An 18,688-nucleotide genomic window follows, 5' to 3' on the forward strand; every position below is an offset into this window, starting at 1 on the left:
TGTAACCCAACTCATCAACTCCTGAAAGTTTCTTTTAAGTAGTAATAACCCAGCATTCGGCTCCTCTACGATATACCCCTATGGTAATAATAATCAAAGAACTTCATCAATAAAAGCACTTTATATGAAGCTCTCTTCAAGTTGAGATGGAAATGAGAACATCTGCACCCATCAAACAGCGTCTTCACGCTCATACACACTTCACGACAAGGGACCGAGACACTCCGGGGATTAGATGTTATCTATACATACATTTATGTCTTAGGCTAAATGTACTGAATATCACTGGAACATTGGCTAGATGCACAAACAAAAATACATGCCAGAAATGTCAGATATTAGCCGCGGTTAAAGGGATCCTCCGCAGACCAAGAGAATATTAAGAGGTCTTCCAAAACTAGACCTTGACTCACTTACGAGTGTATAAAAGAAAAAGACATAAATAGTCTCAGTTTGATGCAGTCTTGTATACACATTTCTTTCCCTCTGTGTTGGATACAAATATACAGTTTGGCACCGATTCCTATCCGAATACAACTTGTGGTTTTAATAAAAAAAAAAAGGGGCACCGAGCTGGAGCATATTTCTGCCCGGATCAGGAGATGGTTTTGAGTTTGAATCTGAGTGTAAGTACGCGACGCATAAACGTTATTTGCCATATGTTAGCAGACAGAACGGAGAGCGGGGCACACACATACATGTATGTGCAATATAAAGTCACATAACACACGTAAAAATAAATTAACTCCTAATACTATAACTATTCATAAAAATATGTGCTTTAAAAAATGTTTACCGTCAGATCTGATGGTAAATCGTGTAAAACGTATATAGTGTGTACACAGGAATCAGCTGCTGATCCGGACTTTTATTTTTTAATTGTTAGTAAAATCATTAAGGATATCGCATGAGGAGAAATTTTGTACAATGTGCACCCAGCCTTACACTGGCCATTTAACTGCTGCAAATGATACATCTGAAAACAGGAGAAACTCAGACCTTGAATAGTCCACATCTGCTTTGGAATATGCCGTTGGCACCCCATTACTGTACATTGTCTATGTTCATCCCTTCTCTCCTCCGTCCTAGTCAGTCAAAAGTGTAATTTGCGTTCGGACATGAATTGAATGTAATTGTGTTATTTGACGTAAGTCCTGTTCTGGTGCATGCTCAGAGCGAATTCACACAAGATACATAAGTTGACATGTATCCGAACATGAATCAGCCCTTTGTGTCTACAGTCAGAAGTAACCCTTTGTCTCCTGAATGATGAGCAGTCAATCACCAGTGTATACCACAACCTAACGTCAAATAATATTTCTATATTGTTATGGTGTTGTGTAACTGTTAGGCTGCCGGTCTGATAACTAACTTACAGAACTAGTGGAAGAGGTCGTCGCCTATAGCAGCCGCCTTTCCCGTAGAGCTTTATGTGCTCACAGGTACTCGGATGCCCCCAGGTCTTAACTCTTAGCGTAGTGCAAGTTTGTTAACAACACCGCAGCGGCAGGGCCGGAGGAGGTTGAGTAGATGGTAACGGATAGTCAGACATCAGGGGTCCGAAGCAAGCAGAATAGTCAGATAACACGCCAAAAGGTCAGGGTCACCAGCATGAAAGCAGAATCCAGAAACAAGGCAAATAGGGTCACAAAGGGAGGTCCAACAGTAAACGGGCAGAGTATCCACAGGGAAACTGGGACAAAGCAGGAACAGGACAGGAGCAGGTCAACAATAGACAGAATCCACACTATAACCGGCATGGAGGTTAAAATACTTAAATACTGGAGGTAGCCAAATCAGAACTTTGCCCTGTAATCACCCCCAGGCAGTGATAATTAATGCCCTGTTAATTAGCCCGCAGGCTTGGTGGCGTGTGCCAGGCTGCCGTGTTGCCGGGGCGCGAGAGCTGTCAATTCGGTGTCCGGCCGTTGCCCTGGCAACAGTCAGGCCAAATACCGGAAGCGACGTCCCGGAGGAGACTGGAGCGAGTGGCCGCCGCGGCTCATAACAATAACTTCATTTTTACTGGCTTATAGATGCTCTCCAGACACTTTCATCATCATCATCATCACCATTTATTTATATAGCGCCACTAATTCCGCAGCGCTGTACAGAGAACTCACTCACATCAGTCCCTGCCCCATTGGAGCATACAGTCTAAGTTCCCTAACACACACACACAGACTAGGGTCAATTTGTTAGCAGCCAATTAACCTACCAGTATGTTTTTGGAGTGAGGGAGGAAACCGGAGCACCCGGAGGAAACCCACGCAAACACAGGGAGAACATACAAACTCCTCAAAGATAAGGCCATGGACAGGAATTGAACTCATGACCCCAGTGCTGTAAGGCAGAAGTGCTAACCACTTAAGCTGGGTACACACTACAGAAATTTCGACCCACTTTTTATGCCGAGCAATTTTACATGCGATCGATGGTCCGATCGCTCGGTCCATGGACTGCATACACAGTAGCCTTGTTTAGGATGATAAAGGGAAGAGCGGACGTCCCTTTAGCGACTTTTTACAGCCATGTTGTCGTGAGCAATGACTGTAATTTCGTACTGACTGTTGTGGATCGGTTGGAAGTTTATACACAGCGGAAACGAGATTGGAACGAAAATATTAAACGGTACGACCAACCAAATGAGGCGAGAATCGTCCATTTGGGCAGACTTTCGACCATCGTGTAACAATACACACTGACCCGACTTTTGAACGAGCGGTCGTATGTCGCATTTTGAGCCGATTATTGCACGAAAAAAGTGTATTGTGTACCCAGCTTTAGCCACCGTGCTGACACTTTACTAAATACATTGCTTCATGTTTCTGGCTTACTCTGTGCTTTTCAAATAAGTCTTTATATTATCAGGCAGATCTACTTATATCCTGAGTGGGAAGCCTTGGTTACAGTTGGTGGCAACTACTTAGGTTTACTTTGAGAGAGAAAACCTGACAACAGAATGCTGGAAAACTGCTCATTAGGAAACCACAGAAATTGAGTCTATGCTGTCTACAATTCATAGCTATTTAATCATAAACATCTATCTGGATTTTAAAACAATATATTTACAAGAGACACCAGATAAAGATCACATTGTGTTAAATGGTTCTCTGACTCCAGATCCTGATAAAAGACCTCAGCCACCCGGGTTAACAGCTAATTTAAAGTTCGATCCTAGGTGAGATTGTGGTTTTCAGAGCTGTGGGTAATCACAGTGGCCTCGGAGTATTATTACGGTATTTGCAGCTTTGCCAGATGTTATTCCGAGTAGGAGTGTGACTAAGTATTGCACAGTGATAGAAGAGCGTAGTAAGAATAGAAGGAAAACAAAGGGATGACAGTTTCTGCGGCTGTTGGTAAAATTACATTTTTGAGAGATGCTGAAGACTGAAATTGCAGCAATCTTCAATAGCAGGGATCGTCATACGGACAATAGCCGAAATGTCAAATCGTACTCGCAGAGAGCATCCAGCTGGGGGTATGTTTACAATCCAGGTCCAACTGACTTTTAAATCACCATTTTTCGATCTTGCAGATAAAAAACAGGTGTGAGACAATCAGGTTTGGGTGACCCAGGTCATCACAGTTCTTTACTTATACACTGAGCCTCTGGCTTGCGGCGTACAATAACATTCTGCCTGCACTTATCTTCATTCCAAGGGTTACACATTTTATTCCTTAACATTATAAGCACTTTGGCACAGGTGCAAAACATATATGTTAAAGTCAGTTGTACAATCTCTGTTTTTGTTGAAATTATGATGTATTGCAGTAATGGGTGTACAGTGCTGTGTATACTCAACATGGGCCACATTTATGTCAAAAGTGGACAAATAAATGTGTAATCTATAGCGACCAATTAGACATTTACTTTCCCAGTTGCAGGAAAGTGACTGCCAGGCTGATTAGTTGGATCGTGATCCAGTTTTATACATTTCCATAATTGAAATGTCTGTTTTTTTTTGTTTTTTGTTTTTTTTAAATGTGATCTGAAAACAATATGATTAAGCAGAAGAATATCTTTTGTTTTTAGAGGGCATCTTAGATATTGGTATGGATATGTGATATTGGGTGGCTTTTTAAAGACATATGGCAGTGTTCTGTGAGCAACTTCTGAAAGTGCTGTTCTATTCAAGGAAGGGAGGGAGTGTCCTAATCACAAATACCTTTCTGGGTGTCGTGTTTAAGCTATTGTGCCAGTGTTGTAGCCACAGAACTGCACCCAGCACTAATACGTTCACAGTCAGAGAAGAGGAAGTGGAAGACAAGGAGAGAGTGATAAAGGAGGAAAGACACGAGGCAAGGAGACGCACAAGATGCTATAAGGTGAGAGGAAGAGATGTTTATATATATATATATATATATATATATATATATATATATATATATATATATATATATATATATTATATAGCTTGATGGAGAGTTGGTCACAAATTGGGTGAAATTCACACTCGAAAAAGGCCAATCTTAAGAATAGCCCAGATACCGTGCAGTTCACACCTCTAAGATCCGCACAGGTCTGATCCAGTGTACACCAGGCACATGTCACAGACACTTATATTTCAATTTGTGCTCATGTTTTTATTTTATGTGCAACAAATGTATTCACTATTAGGCATCAATAAAACTTAAAAACTCTAATACAGCAGATACGACACCCGTCTGGTGTACGAAAAAGTATGCAAAAAAAGTTTTACCTAAACACGTGCAAAAGCATAATCTATGGCTAAACGGTGAAGAAGGCACCAATCAGTGTCAGGGGTGCAATACCAAGCAGCCAAAGACAAGAGGTTCCCTAGTGCTGTAGGCATCACCTGCTGCTATCGCTTGCGCCCACAACTAACACAGCGTTCTCAGGCGTTGTGCATCCGTTTACAAAAATTGCACAAACGCTGAGCCTCTCCTAGACCTCTCCAGTCACAGGGTGGCATAAGTGGCAGAATCAAGAGAGTGTGGGCGTTTATACGTACGCCCACTTTCAGGCAAAACATGGAAATCTGCGTAGTACGCCCTCTGCATCAGCACCGTAATGTATATAGACACCAGTGCTATGGGTGATATTGTGCAATGGTTACACTCCCCTATATGAGGGGAGAGGAGAAGAATACACTTCTTACTCCTTCATACAGTATCGGAACCATAAAAGAATAAGGAATATAATTTGGTGCATAGCGGGTAAAAATAATATTTGTGCAAAATACATTTCCTTATACTCATCTTTTATTAGCTTAAATAATGGCCACCATTGAAATATCTCGTCTTCCTGGACAAAGAACCTTTATAGAGATCACGGTGTATTATAATCATATAACAAATGACTGACACATAACGCACCCTTTATGTGGGTGAAGAGAAACTTAAAGCGTTAAAAAATGTCCAGTGATGTCAGACCGTGACTTTAATATTTGATACATCTCATCATTTCTATACTATATACAATGCATAAAGAAAGCTGCAGTGATTCAAATGAATTGTATCCACTGTCTCTGAGTTATGATTCAAGGTGATGTGGGCTTGAATCCCAGTGTCCCTGAATCTTTCTGCCAGGTGAAAACGCTTCATTGCACAGGAGTGAAACTATTGCACATCATAAACTGAATAGGAATTTTCATGCCCCTCCTTTACGTTTCAAGAGGAAATAACAGGGGGGAAAATTGAAAAGTCGTTTTTTTGGCATGAAGCTGAAAATGTATCGCATTTTTATTCTATCGCTTCACACATAAAAACAGGGAATTGAATTGTCCCCTAATAGTTGCATAAAGATCACAGTATATCAGTAATATTGTACTGAGAGGTCTATAATTAGGTATGTTCTAGAAATGTCTCCAATGTGATCACCAAACAGCGTGTTTCATATAAATAAACCCCGCTCCAAGACCTTCATCTAAAATTATTCATGTGTGGTACGTTTTATTGCCTGAAATTTATATATACATCAAATAAAATGCTCTCGTGTGCATTGCAAACTGTATGGGAATGAACATTTTAATCAACTGCGATGTGGTGAAAAACGTTTAACCCTGTAATTACCATAGCAGCATAAAGGCGACCTGCAATAGAGGTGCTAAGTGCAGATTACACTGTACTTTATATAATTGGGCAATGCAGACAGTAACCGGCACAGATTAGATGGTAAAAGCACAGAAGGTGATACCATTATATGTCTACTTTCAGGTTATGTAAAACCAGGATGGTTTTTTTGCAGATTTGATGGGGAACGCGGTAATGCTTTGCTTGTGATTTGTTATTATGTAAAGTACGAAGAGAGATTACTTTGCAGTGATTGATACAGTGTCATTTCATCACTGCAAATATCCATCCACAGACTGTATCCATCCACAGAACTCCATCTATACCATGGGATTAACCAATGATCATAGAACTGCAGCATATTCATCCACAGAAACTAGTAACATTACTAAAGCATTTAACACATATCTCCCTACTTTTCAAGTTGGGGAAATGGGATATCGTGCGTACACTGCACTAATGGGAAGTGACCACTTGTCACAGGGTCTGGCTACTCTCCTGGGGGCCTATCCAGTGCTACTGACTCTCTGAGCCGCCCCCTTCCCTCCCCTAAGAACGCACTTTGACTGTAGTGCAGCCCAGCGGCAGGTGCAGGAGGCACCTGTTCTCCGCTGCTCTGCAATGTGGAACAGCAATGAACGGGACATGACTCCCAACTTTCCGGCCTGATCGGGACAGAGTCCTGAAATCAGGACTGTCAAACTAAAATCAGGAATTGATGGGCTGCAATATTGCCTCATATCATCATCATCATCATCAGTTATTTATATAGCGCCACTAATTCCGCAGCGCTGTACAGAGAACTCACTCACATCAGTCTCTGCCCCATTGGAGCTTACAGTCTAAATTCCCTAACATACACATACACACACACACAGACAGAGACTAAGGTAAATTTATGATAGCAGCCAATTAACCTACTAGTATGTTTTTGTGTGGGAGGAAACCGGAGCACACGGAGGAAACGCACGCAAACATGGGGAGAACATACAAACTCCTCACAGATAAGATCATGGTCAGGAATCAAACTCAGTGCTGTGAGGCAGAAGTGCTAACCACTAGGCCACTGTGCAGATATCTCATAGACATTAGCTCATTGCCTCTATCACATAGAGACCCGATTGTCCAACACTGACATACAGGAGAATGGAGTCTAACAATGGCTGTCTCCACTGTTTGTAGGCGATAGCTCCAGTGTAATATATTATTGGAGTCCCCGCAGAAAACATGGCCCTGTCCTGTCACAATGTTACGCACTCGGCCTTATGCTGGAAGAGATAAGGAGTTTATATGGGGTATTACACTACCATTTTCCCAGGTATAATACAGACTGACACATCCCGCATCATAAACATGTAAATAGTTCTTGAGACCTGACGCCATGACGAGATCGTAAAAAGCAGCTAGACATAAACCATTTATTACCCCCAATGTGGTGTGTTTATGCTTCTGATGATGGCACTTGATCATAACGAATGTCAGCGCTTACATTAACAGGTGGTGTGGATTGGGGGTAGTGTAATACGGAGAAGGAGTGCTTTATCTCCTCTGGTGGGACACATGGCGCCTCTGACCTGCAGTTACGCCTCTCGGATCAGCTTGGAGAGCAGCGTACAAGCGATCAGTCAGTTCCACATAAAACCCTGCTCGTTTCCCTCTGAACCGCTTCCTCAGTAAAAAAAAAAAAACAGTTTTACGGCCTTCTCCCTCCAACCCGACCATCCAATGAATCCTCTTTTTTATGATTTGATGCAGTTACACTAAAAAAGAAATACCTTAGTTGTTCTCTGGGGGCTATTAACAAGGAATAATTTATCCTAGAAATTTGTTATGTTAGAATTACCAATTAGATGTAATTATAACTTACTGCCGCTCTCGCTGCTCTGCAGCTGAAGAATTTGGATCACATTAAAATCAAATTAGCATATATTAGGATAGCCGGGCTCCTGCATGCGGTGAGTGCCAGATTAGCAGGGCTTGGTGGTCACAAACAGGTAAAGGGTCGGCTATGCCGTGATCTGCGAACGCTGCTCTATCAGTCATCGATCTGTCCTCATTAGTACACAATGTCTAAGTATAAACAGCTTTGTGGGTTCAGCATCAAAGCTGCGGCTCTGTAATGGGGTCTTACTCTTTGTCTTAATAGCCTCAAAGCAATAAAGATACAAAAGTGAAAACAATTGATATAAAAAAGAAAAGAAATAGTAAGAATGGAAAATATTTTGGACAAAGAAAACGTCTTGTTAGATCACTACATGCAAGAAAATATTAGACGGTCATTGAAGTAATTGTGTAACCAGTTTCAAAAGAGCCTGAAACCCAGAGGAGGGACCTTCGCTCAGAGTGTTGTGCGTTAGAGGACGCGGTCAGTATCTGTAATTAATAACCACGTTTAATGAAAGCTTTACGGTCATTCCAGTTGGTGGATGGGAGACTTTACGGGTCTTGTCCTACTTTTTAATATGTTTGGGCCACTTTTCACTCAGTGCAGATACACTACATGGTAACTATTAGCAGAGAGGCTCTTAGATTGGTTATAGGTGTCAGCTTTCACAGAGGAAGTGACCAAGATTAATGTATCAGCTGAATTTCCCAACATGATAACATTACATATTCATAATTGAACACTTCCTGGGCTGTTCTGTTACTTTGTTGCCAGACGTACGTTGTGTGTCCCAGATTCAGTCTGCAGAGAGAGAGAGAGACAAAGTAACAAGGCGCTATCCAAAGTACAAAGCAGGCGATTGAGGACGGGGTGTATCCCCCTGTGAACCCCTCCCTGGTGGTCCAGTGTGGAGGATGCACAGACCCTCCAGCGTGAAACAGTAATCATCTTATATTGCACATCCATTATAATGTGTCCCATTTCTTTATGATCAAATCCTGACACTGACAAATCTCAGAGTGCTGGGCAATTAGAGCCTGAGAGATTATTAATAGACATAGAGTCTATAACTCCAACAGAGCCCCTGATTACACCGTTCATCTACAGATATTCACTGTAAATCTGTATCTTAGAATACTGGACACAACCACAAATGAGAGAAGCCAAACAGGGCAATTTATAACAACAAATACGGAGTAGTGTAATACCAGTATCTGCCACCGAGGGGCACTAGCCAGGGTATTTGAGTAATGTGTGCCGCTGATTAGCAATATTTATGTCAAGTGTTTGCAAATATCTTTTAGGTGTGTTTGATAAGAACCTGAGCAGCTAATTGTATTCAATATGTATCTCCTGCTTGTCCATTATATACCCAGTTTATTATCCACTCAGATCATTGGAATAATCCCAGCAGCACCAATAGTGGCAGAACAGTTCATCGTTGGGCCCTATAGCAACATGGGGCCCGGCAGGGGTGACCTTAGTCACCCAGAAACATCCTACACTTGAATCATGACAGTTCTGTGGGTGAGACGGAGGAAATGACTTCTAGGGACCTCCAACTACTGTCTGCATTAGAAAAACTATAACAGTCTGCAGTCCAAGACCCATTTTTGTGGGAATCAGCCTGTGTTTTAATGAACTTTAGCTTCAATAAAATGGCCACCATGATTGTTCTCACTTTTGACTCTAGTATTTCTGTGACTTTAGAGAAAAGGAAAATGCAGTCCATTACTTTTGATATTCTGCAATTTCCAGGCTGCTGAGAGTTATGTGAAACACTGGGTGAGTAACTGTAACACTAATTTATTTATTTTATTGGATGTTAACGGGAGATTAGTGTTCATTTTGTTGTATAACCTTACAAAGTATTACATTATATTATTTTGGTAAGATGGTCAAGAAAAATGTATTTAAAAGGAGATTAATATTAATGTGGATTTTTAAGATACAGGCAGTTAACAAGTGGATTTGCTGCTGTGACTGAGGCAAGTGAGTCTGGGGGAAAGAGGGAGGTAAGTACTACGGGTGTATTAGCTTAGGGCACCCAGAACCTTTAATCAGGCCCTGATTATTAGGTTCCACTCTCCGTATATACAACAGCTCCCATAATCCTGTGCAGCATACATGTTAATTTGCATATACAGATTTCACTATTTACACTGCAGATTGTATGTTTATATTACAGTGCTCTGGCTTTAGGCAATAAAACCAAGTTATCTCAAAGACAACAGTTCATGTTCTATATTTCAGACATTATTTCTCTGTAATTCCTCTCCATAACTTGAAGCAGATGTTCTTACAGGACTATATATAGCAGTTGGAGCAGCCAGGAGGTTGTGCTCGCTTCGGCAGCACATATACTAAAATTGGAACGATACAGAGAAGATTAGCATGGCCCCTGCGCAAGGATGACACGCAAATTCGTGAAGCGTTCCATATTTTATCTCTAATTCTCATTTTTATTTCTTGTTTTATAAATAAAAATCAAATTATTTTATAGCTGTGTTTCATATTCTCAGCCACCGGTTCCATGAGATGAGGACTATCTAGGTTTATTATGGAGAAAAGCTGAGTAGGAATAAAATTATGTTGATTTCTTGTCATTAAAATATGTAAAGTAACATGTAAGATCTGATACAGGAAGAACACAAAGTAAATCTTATGTTAATGGACAAACGGGTCTTCTTGGAAAATGAATTCAAATTGCTGTTGAAATAACACATTTTTCTGCCAAAAATACCTACTCTAAATAGGTTGATTTTTTATAGAAACAAATAGCCTGAAATGGTCAAAGAAACTATATTTAGCCTCAAAACACCTTTTTAGAACCTGTTTAATATAATCATTGTTTGGTTATTTTTTAATGACTTTGTTTATCAACTGAGTTTCCCATGTACAATCAGTAATAATACTGTTACATAATGAAACATTTTACAATAACGTGTTTGTTTATTTGAATGTGATTCAATATTAAGGAGTTTTATTTTGTTACTTTATATATCACTTTCACCCATGTTGCACTTGATCTGTGTCTCAAAACAATGTTTATGGAAGGCAAATGAGTAATGACTGAAGGACCCAATGGTGGATTACAATAGGGGCTATTTTGTCATATATTGATATCTTGTCTTTATACTTTTTGGTGATACAAGTTGCTGTACAGAGGAGGTGCAGTCTGTATCAGGAGGGAAGAGAGGAGGGTAAAGAGCCCCACAGGGGGCATCTGGCCCTGGGACGCTCCCATAGTCGCTACTTCTGGCTGGGCCACCTGCAATCTTTTTCCTTTATAATGTTCCTAATAGGCAGCTGAGTTGATTTGAGCCCCCCTAGGCTAAAATTTGCCAGCCAGAGAGAACAAGGGGGTGGGGGCAGGGCAGGACCACACATCTCTCCAGGGGTAGAAGGAGAGGGGGAAGCTGTGGGAGTTTGATGATGTGAAAATAAAGTTTAGAGAACTTTTTAACACTCCTGTTACCAGCTGAAGCAAACTGAAATGTTAGGTCATTTAGGGGTCTAGTTAATAATGAACAGGTTGTGCGCTGTTAATTATCATCTGTCATCACAATGACGACAGATGACTTTTCAGCTGAATTAATATTGATAGCGTCTGATAGGAGGCTGCCCCGGTGATGACTTTTTACTACACTATGTGTACAAGGCAGTTTCGGCATGGTTTAGGGCCCATTTAAGAGATAACTTGCTGTCTGCTTGTATTAGTCTGTAGGCCTCTTGTACTTATTTTACCTCTGCTTAGTCACCTAACAGCCCAGGACCTCTACATGACATTAGTGCAGGCGTTTAACCCTGAATATGCCGGGGACTCTGCCTGTTTGTGGCTGACACAGCAGGACAAGTACTTCTCCCTTCAGCTGACCAGACACTCAAGGGAAGCAAAAAGCAAACATTGCAATTCATGTTGCCTTGCAATAATAAAACACGTAACATAGTCACCCCATCTTTCCCAGCAGAGAGATATACTGTTTCCATTAGAAACTGAACAGTAGTTTATTAACTAATGGTTCACACAGAACTGCAGAATATACATTGCCAGCCAATCACAGGTCTGCGCTACCGCTAGCCAAAAGTGTGGTGATACTAGATGAGCTGAAGACAAATGATGACATGACTCCAGCTAAGAATGTGAGTTCCAGGCTGCCATGGAGGACAGAAACTGGAAGGGCAGTGTGGGACTTGTAGTTCTATAACATATCCCTGTCTGGCAGTGTGCCTGCTTTTCCTTCCACTGATGTTTGTCAGACAACAACTATTAATTTTCCCCCCACTTCTTGCACTTCAGTCCAGAGGGTGGAGGGTGACGTACCATGCGCTTGAATAACGTAGATGCTATTTTTGTTAGCTCTCCTCTTTATTTAGTTAATGTAATGTTATTATAATATGTAGCCATGTACTGTAGATAGAGTCAGCATTCACTGCCACACTCATATTCCCGCAATGTAATATTAAAGGAGGGTAGTAGGTCCTTTAGTCTGAGGGATGGATTGGCAGATTACTCATCTAAAGGGACAGCAATAAAACTTACTTAAATGTGGAAGTTGTGACAGGGAGAGGTATGAACTAAAATTAATTTTAAAACATTATAAAAAAAGTTGTTCGATAAAGTTAAAAGAAAGCATGAAAGACAAATGTAGAAGGTTTTAATCTTGACGTTTTCCCATGATACAGGCTGAAGACAACGAGTCGTCCTTGGGCCGGTACTTGTGGATAAGCGAGTAGGAGAGACAAGGATGGCGACAGGCGTGACAGCCCCTCCCCCCTCCCCCTCCACCTCAGTTGTACCCATTCATGCCTCCGCTCTGCTATACAGGTTTAATGAAAATGATAAGAGTGAAAACGATTACCGTGACCCTTTAAAAAGCCAAGTGGAGCTGAGATTTGAAAACACATAAATATTGGTGGGGGAGGTGTGTGTGAAAGAAGCTGGAAGCTGGGTTTTAAATTAAGGGACGAGTTCGTATTTACCTACAGCTTGCCTGAACCCTCAATCTAGCCCTGAACGCAACGTACCAATGAATAAGATACATTCTCAAATTATACAAAAACCGATATCAGAAAGTGTAATTTTCTAAATAGCTCTCCAAGCAAGAGATGTTCTGTCTATCCGATTGGCTGCTAGGAACCCCTGTATGTCAGGTATCCTATTTTATCATATTTGCCAACTCTCCCTGAATGTCAGGGAGACTCCCCAAAATTATGCGATTCGTCAAGCCCTATCGCTGCACGTACACCTCCCCCGGATCTACCTGAAGCCAACAAGGAAAAGTTGGCAAGTATGTATTTTATAGATAAATAAGACATATTATACCTCATGTGTTCTAGCTATACATAGGATTTACTGCTCTCTAATCTGCTTATTTCTTCTCCATTATTAACACGTTTTATCCCTTTCCTTATCTTTATCATATTTCATTCTAATTAATAAAATAATCTTATATTTGTTCCTTTCTTGTATATGTATTGAAATTAATAGAATTCTCTTGTGATGCCGATACTTTTATATGGGAAATAAAACTATATATATTTCTCCATAACCTCTCCATATGTCCTTCTGTAGTTAATGTAACGTAGCAGTATTCCGTTATGTGTCGACATAAGTTCATAACGTCTCCAGAAGCCCTGAGATGACATTTAAGCTTGAATGTTGGGAATGTGTATGTCATTGAGCTATAACCCTTACATTTCCTCACCAGAATTCCATCTCCGATACATTTTTTGTCTCAGTTGATAAATTAATCTATTACAATATAATAATGATTCACAGTTTGTATTTTTGTCAATTACATCCACCTTGTTGGCTGATTTTACAAGCAGAAGAGACCTGCTTTGGGCTTAGTATTTCTGAACCCACGCGTTTCACATTCACCTAACGGTTCCTTTGTGCGATACTTGTATACATCAGAGTATAACCCAGGTGACCCCCCCCCCCACTCTAGGACAAGCTTTAATTAATGGGCCTGAGGTCAGAAGGGCAGTCAGGGTTGTGGCTTCTCACTATAGATGGAGAGATAAGCAGAAGCAGGTGCAGAAGGACTAAAGAACAGATCCCATGATGCACTACGATTCTCAAGGCAGTGACGCACAGGGTTAAGTATTCTTTTTTTATTTTGTTTTTAAATGTTGGCTTTAGTCTTTAGTCTACCTTTAAGCTTCTCTGTCCCTAACTTGCTATTATTGACATAACAAATTGCCTTAAGAGAAGTGAGAGTCAATCAGTCAGCTGCATGGGGTTTTAAAGATTTGATTAAATGCTAAAATGTTTTCACAATGGGAGACATATAAAAGTTCTGCTGTGTACAATCTGAACTTAAACATTGTGCAGATGTTTTTTTCCTACGAAGATTATAGCATTTCGTGACTGTAAAAATAGTACATGATGATTAACCCTTTTAGACCCTGACCAATATCCACACTTTCTGAAAACAGCTTTTGTTTCATAGTTAACAAATTAAAGTGTTTTATTCAGTATCAGGCCCATGTTCTTACAACAAAGTACTCAGACACCTGTAGGCCACATCTCAAAGTTTCTAAATCCCCCCTCCCCCAGGTATTGCCCAATGGTGAAAAACTGACATATACATTAGGGACTTGACAGGGAAGGTGGGTCCCCTCAGCTCCGGTCTCCAAAGCAGCGCCCCCCAGCCCTCCCCTATGGTAGTTACGTCCTTAATACAGAATATTTCAGGGGAGGGCTGGCAAATTTTAGCCCGAGGAGCAAGACTCAACTCAGCACCATATTAGGAACATTTTAAAGGAAAAAATACAGGTGGCCCAGTGACCCAGCCCAAGGTAGTCCACTATGGGACCAGTCTAGGGGGGCAGATGTCCCCTGCCCCTGATTCCACGCTTGCATTTAGGTTATATTGTAATTAGTATCCAAAATGTCAGTAGCACTAAAGTAGTTTAGCTCCCACTATTGTAGTTTAAAGAGAGGTCTGAAAATATAATTACAACCGGCTCTGTCCTTACTACTATAACACACAGCCCATGTTGACAAACTCTTAACTTATATTGTAAAGAAACCTCAATGGTTTTGTACAATAAACAGAAGACTGCAGTCCTGTATGGGAGTAAAAGGAGAAATGTTATATACAACCATAGTTGCCAACTGCTTCTCAGCCTTTTGGCCAAGATCAGGTGTAGAAACGTATGTATGTAGTGGGGCGCCCCCTGTAGTAGATGGGCTTCAAGCAGAGGACCAGGTGACGGCCTGAGGCGTTACGTGCCCCCAATACTGCCCTAATATACACATGGTGGTGGCTACCAACTGTGCACAGAGTACGGCACTTAACACTGATACACTTTGATTTTTGAGCGGCACCACTTTTCTTTGCCCTAGCTTTTGGCCAGGTGCAAGGATAATATTTGTATTTCTTGCCTGAAAGGCTAAAGCTTTATGGCATTATTTATTTATTTGACACCAGCACTCTTACGTTTTGTTTGCGTTTAGTGTGTCCTCCACGTTTTTGAGTGGTTTGAGTATAGACGGTTATGGGCGACCTTTTCCCCAAGTTATCCGAGGCTCCTTCTTTCTGGGGGGAGCTGAAGAACCATTTCCCTGGGGAAAGCTTCAGCCAACCTTGGGGTAAAGGGGACTGCCTGAGCCTTGCGGTGGAGGTGGTCCTGACAACCCTAGCCTCCTAAGGGGCCTTTTGGCTCCAGAGATTGGGGATGTAAAGGGGCCCTCCCTAGCTTCGGCGAAGGAGGGCCTGAAGATCTCTTTTTTCCCTCCCTGGGACGTTTGGGCTCCTGGGGGGGAAGGGGAAGCACAGAACCCTTTCCCTTTTAGGAAGGGTCCAAAGTACCAAGCCCCCAGCACAGTTTCACCGCACTGGGTGATTTGGAGTGACGCACTTCTGGCTGCATACATTTTTTAAAGAGAAAAGAAAAATTAGTACATAGACCCTTCTGTGTGGATTTATTATCAGCTGATCAGGAGCCACACAGATAAGAATACGCTGTCACTTAGAAGAGATATTTGGAGTTGGGTAATCTGTGTATGATCATTGCTGAATGGAGCAGTCTGTATTATTTGCTACAGTTTCCCTCTCCTGTCATCTAATTGCCCTAGTCAGTCATTATGATTGCTTAGTGTGGATCACAGGTGACACATCGGGCACAGCCTCTCTCCCACTAAGCACCATCTCACTTGGGAACGCCACTCAATCCGAAGGCTGATGCATTGCAGAAGCTTCGGAATTTTATTGAAAGACAAATCAATTGAGCCTCGATTGTTGCAATTAGTGTCAGTTCAGGTAACAATCCCAAACACCAAATTGTCTCTGCTCACAAATTCCTCTTGTTCTTTACTCTGTATGTTAATGAAGCCTTGACTGTTTTTTGCTGTTCTGTAATACGCAGCAGTGTTGGAGGGAGATATGAAAATCTACAATATCTGGATGTGTTAAGGCGAGTGTTGTGTCATTGATTGATGTCCCGGGTTATACAGAGATTTTTGTCATTATCCGAGCAGAACAAAAGGCTGTCAGAGAGCACAAAGCGTTACAAACTCTATCATTTAAAGATCACAATCACAGTATGAGGCAGATACCGACTGCAAAACAGGACCAAGAGCAGCCAGTAGGTATTTACTGCAGCAATATGCCCTGTACAGTTCTGACTTCAGAAAATAATGCCAGTCTGTCCTTAAAATTGGTAAGAAGCGAACATATGCTTCTCAATAATGCAGAGTGTCGTCTCCTACTTGTAATGTCATCGTTTTGCCTATGCAGGAACTTGAAAATCAAACACAGTCCATCTGTGCAGTATTGTGTATTCATTTGTCTCTCCCAGCAGATTGGTATTAGTCAGTGGCAACGCTCCTGGGTGGCACAGAGCATATCTTCCGGTCAGTGAAAGCGGCAGCATGATGGCGTTGTTTTGTTTAAAGTAAAGCCATGTGGCAGACACACAAGCTTTCTGCTGCAAGACTGAACACCGGGGTTGCCAACCTTCAGTAAATTTACAGACAGGCACAAAGTAAAATATGCACAAGTTAGCAGGTAAAAGTCAGGAAGCCACTATAATATATGCTGCAATGTTACAGCAATGATTTTGGAATTGTGTAGGATAAATCCTTTAGTTACAATCTCTGAGACATTTACAGTAATGATTTCAGTACTAGCAGAACAAGAGAAGATTGGGGTCTATTTATCAATGGGTGAAAAGTCCTAAATCAGCAGAAAACAGAAGTTTTCACCTATTAACAAAGCCCTCAGACGAAGCTTAAATAGGAAGCATATTTAACAAGGTCAAATTTTAAACTTCCTCCATGTGTGTGTGTCCTTTTTAGGGGTGGAAGGAAGGACCCTTAGCTCATACTTGCCTACTTTTTTGCTTTGGGTTCCGGTAGGTCCAGGGGCAGGCAGGCGTGTGGGGACAGGGCTCGGAAAATCACGTCACTAAACCCCGCCCCCTAAGCGGTCACAGCCATTTTGCCCTATACCAGCAAGGGACGGGGCAGAGAGGATGCGTGGTTCATGTCACTAAGCCCCGCCCCCTCCATGTAATTTACCAATCTGTCCAGGATACGGGAGGTTGCTCTGCTCTACCGGGAGTCCGAGAGGATTCCCAGAAATTCGGGAGTCCCCCGGTAGGCAACTATGCCTTATGGGTCACCATCCTCCCAGGTTTGTTGGGTCTCCTTATGGAGTGCTAAAGACTCCAGTCCCTGGGGAAGGCTTCAGCTGACTCCTGGGAAAAGGGGCCCACCCGAGCCCTGCAGCTTAGGTGGGCCTGAAGACCCTTGTCTTTCGGAGATGGGGAGGAACGGCGTCCAATTCATTTTGAAGAGGACTAAGCCCCAAGGACTGGGTGGTGCAAGTACCTCAGGATGGTGATAGTCAGTGGTCAGGCCAGAAAAAACATGCTTTATTATTAAAATAAACCATTGCTTCTGTTTTTGTTTTTAATTAATATTATTTTAGTATTTTTAGTTTATTGTCTTTTTTAAATTTTATTCTGTAACTGAAAATCCATGTGTGGCCTTCCAGTTCCCATGCACGTGAGACCCACTGGCCCGGCGAGCTGTAAGACTCGTCATAGGACGGCCAGCTAGTTCTTTTTCCCACCTTTTATTTAGAAATTCGGCGACAGCAGATTCTCTTTCGCTGTCATAGGCATCAATATAAAATCTTCTTTGGAAAGAAAATTGGATAGACACTCTCAGATCAGAAATACTCACCTTTATATCGGTATTTGCGAATATTATTATTATGATTATAAATGAAATATATTGATGCAATAAACGGCTACTAAATCTGAAATGCTGGTGAATCACTAATAGTAATATCACTGTAGACTTGGGACAATATATCCCATAGTGTTAATTATATGGAGCAATAGTGACACATTCTTGCCACATTGTAATTAAGCATATCTGTGTCTGATGCAGTTTATATGTACCAGCGACGTAGCAATTTCAATTTTAATATTTGGCCGACAACCAAATCTGTTTACAAAATATTCTGCCAAGCACCGGGCTGAATCTCATCCTGATTTGCATTTTAAAAGCAGTTGGAAACAGAATGATAAAATCTTATCTGTAATTTTAGTTCCTGAAATAATAACTCTGCTTCCTGCATAATAAAATTGCATCATTAGCAGCCAGATACTGTGGGACAAATCCTAAAGCTGAATCTTACTAAATACTCTTAGAATTCAGTTGTATCCTGGATTTGCTACATTTCACAGTAATATCACTTAAATACTTTATTTTGGCTTTTGTGAAGACAGTATAAATACTTTCTA

The 18,688-nt window shown here is 41.4% G+C and overlaps 1 non-coding gene across 1 annotated transcript; it reads left to right on the plus strand.

The window, feature by feature from the left end:
• Positions 1-10,260: 10,260 nt before the first annotated feature.
• On the plus strand, positions 10,261-10,367 carry LOC142108057 (U6 spliceosomal RNA). Its single transcript, XR_012680085.1, has one exon. It is a non-coding gene; the product is annotated as a U6 spliceosomal RNA (small nuclear RNA).
• The last annotated feature ends 8,321 nt before the right edge of the window (positions 10,368-18,688 follow it).

Source organism: Mixophyes fleayi, chromosome 11 (assembly GCF_038048845.1).
Source record: "Mixophyes fleayi isolate aMixFle1 chromosome 11, aMixFle1.hap1, whole genome shotgun sequence".
Classification (NCBI taxonomy): Eukaryota; Metazoa; Chordata; class Amphibia; order Anura; family Limnodynastidae; genus Mixophyes; species Mixophyes fleayi.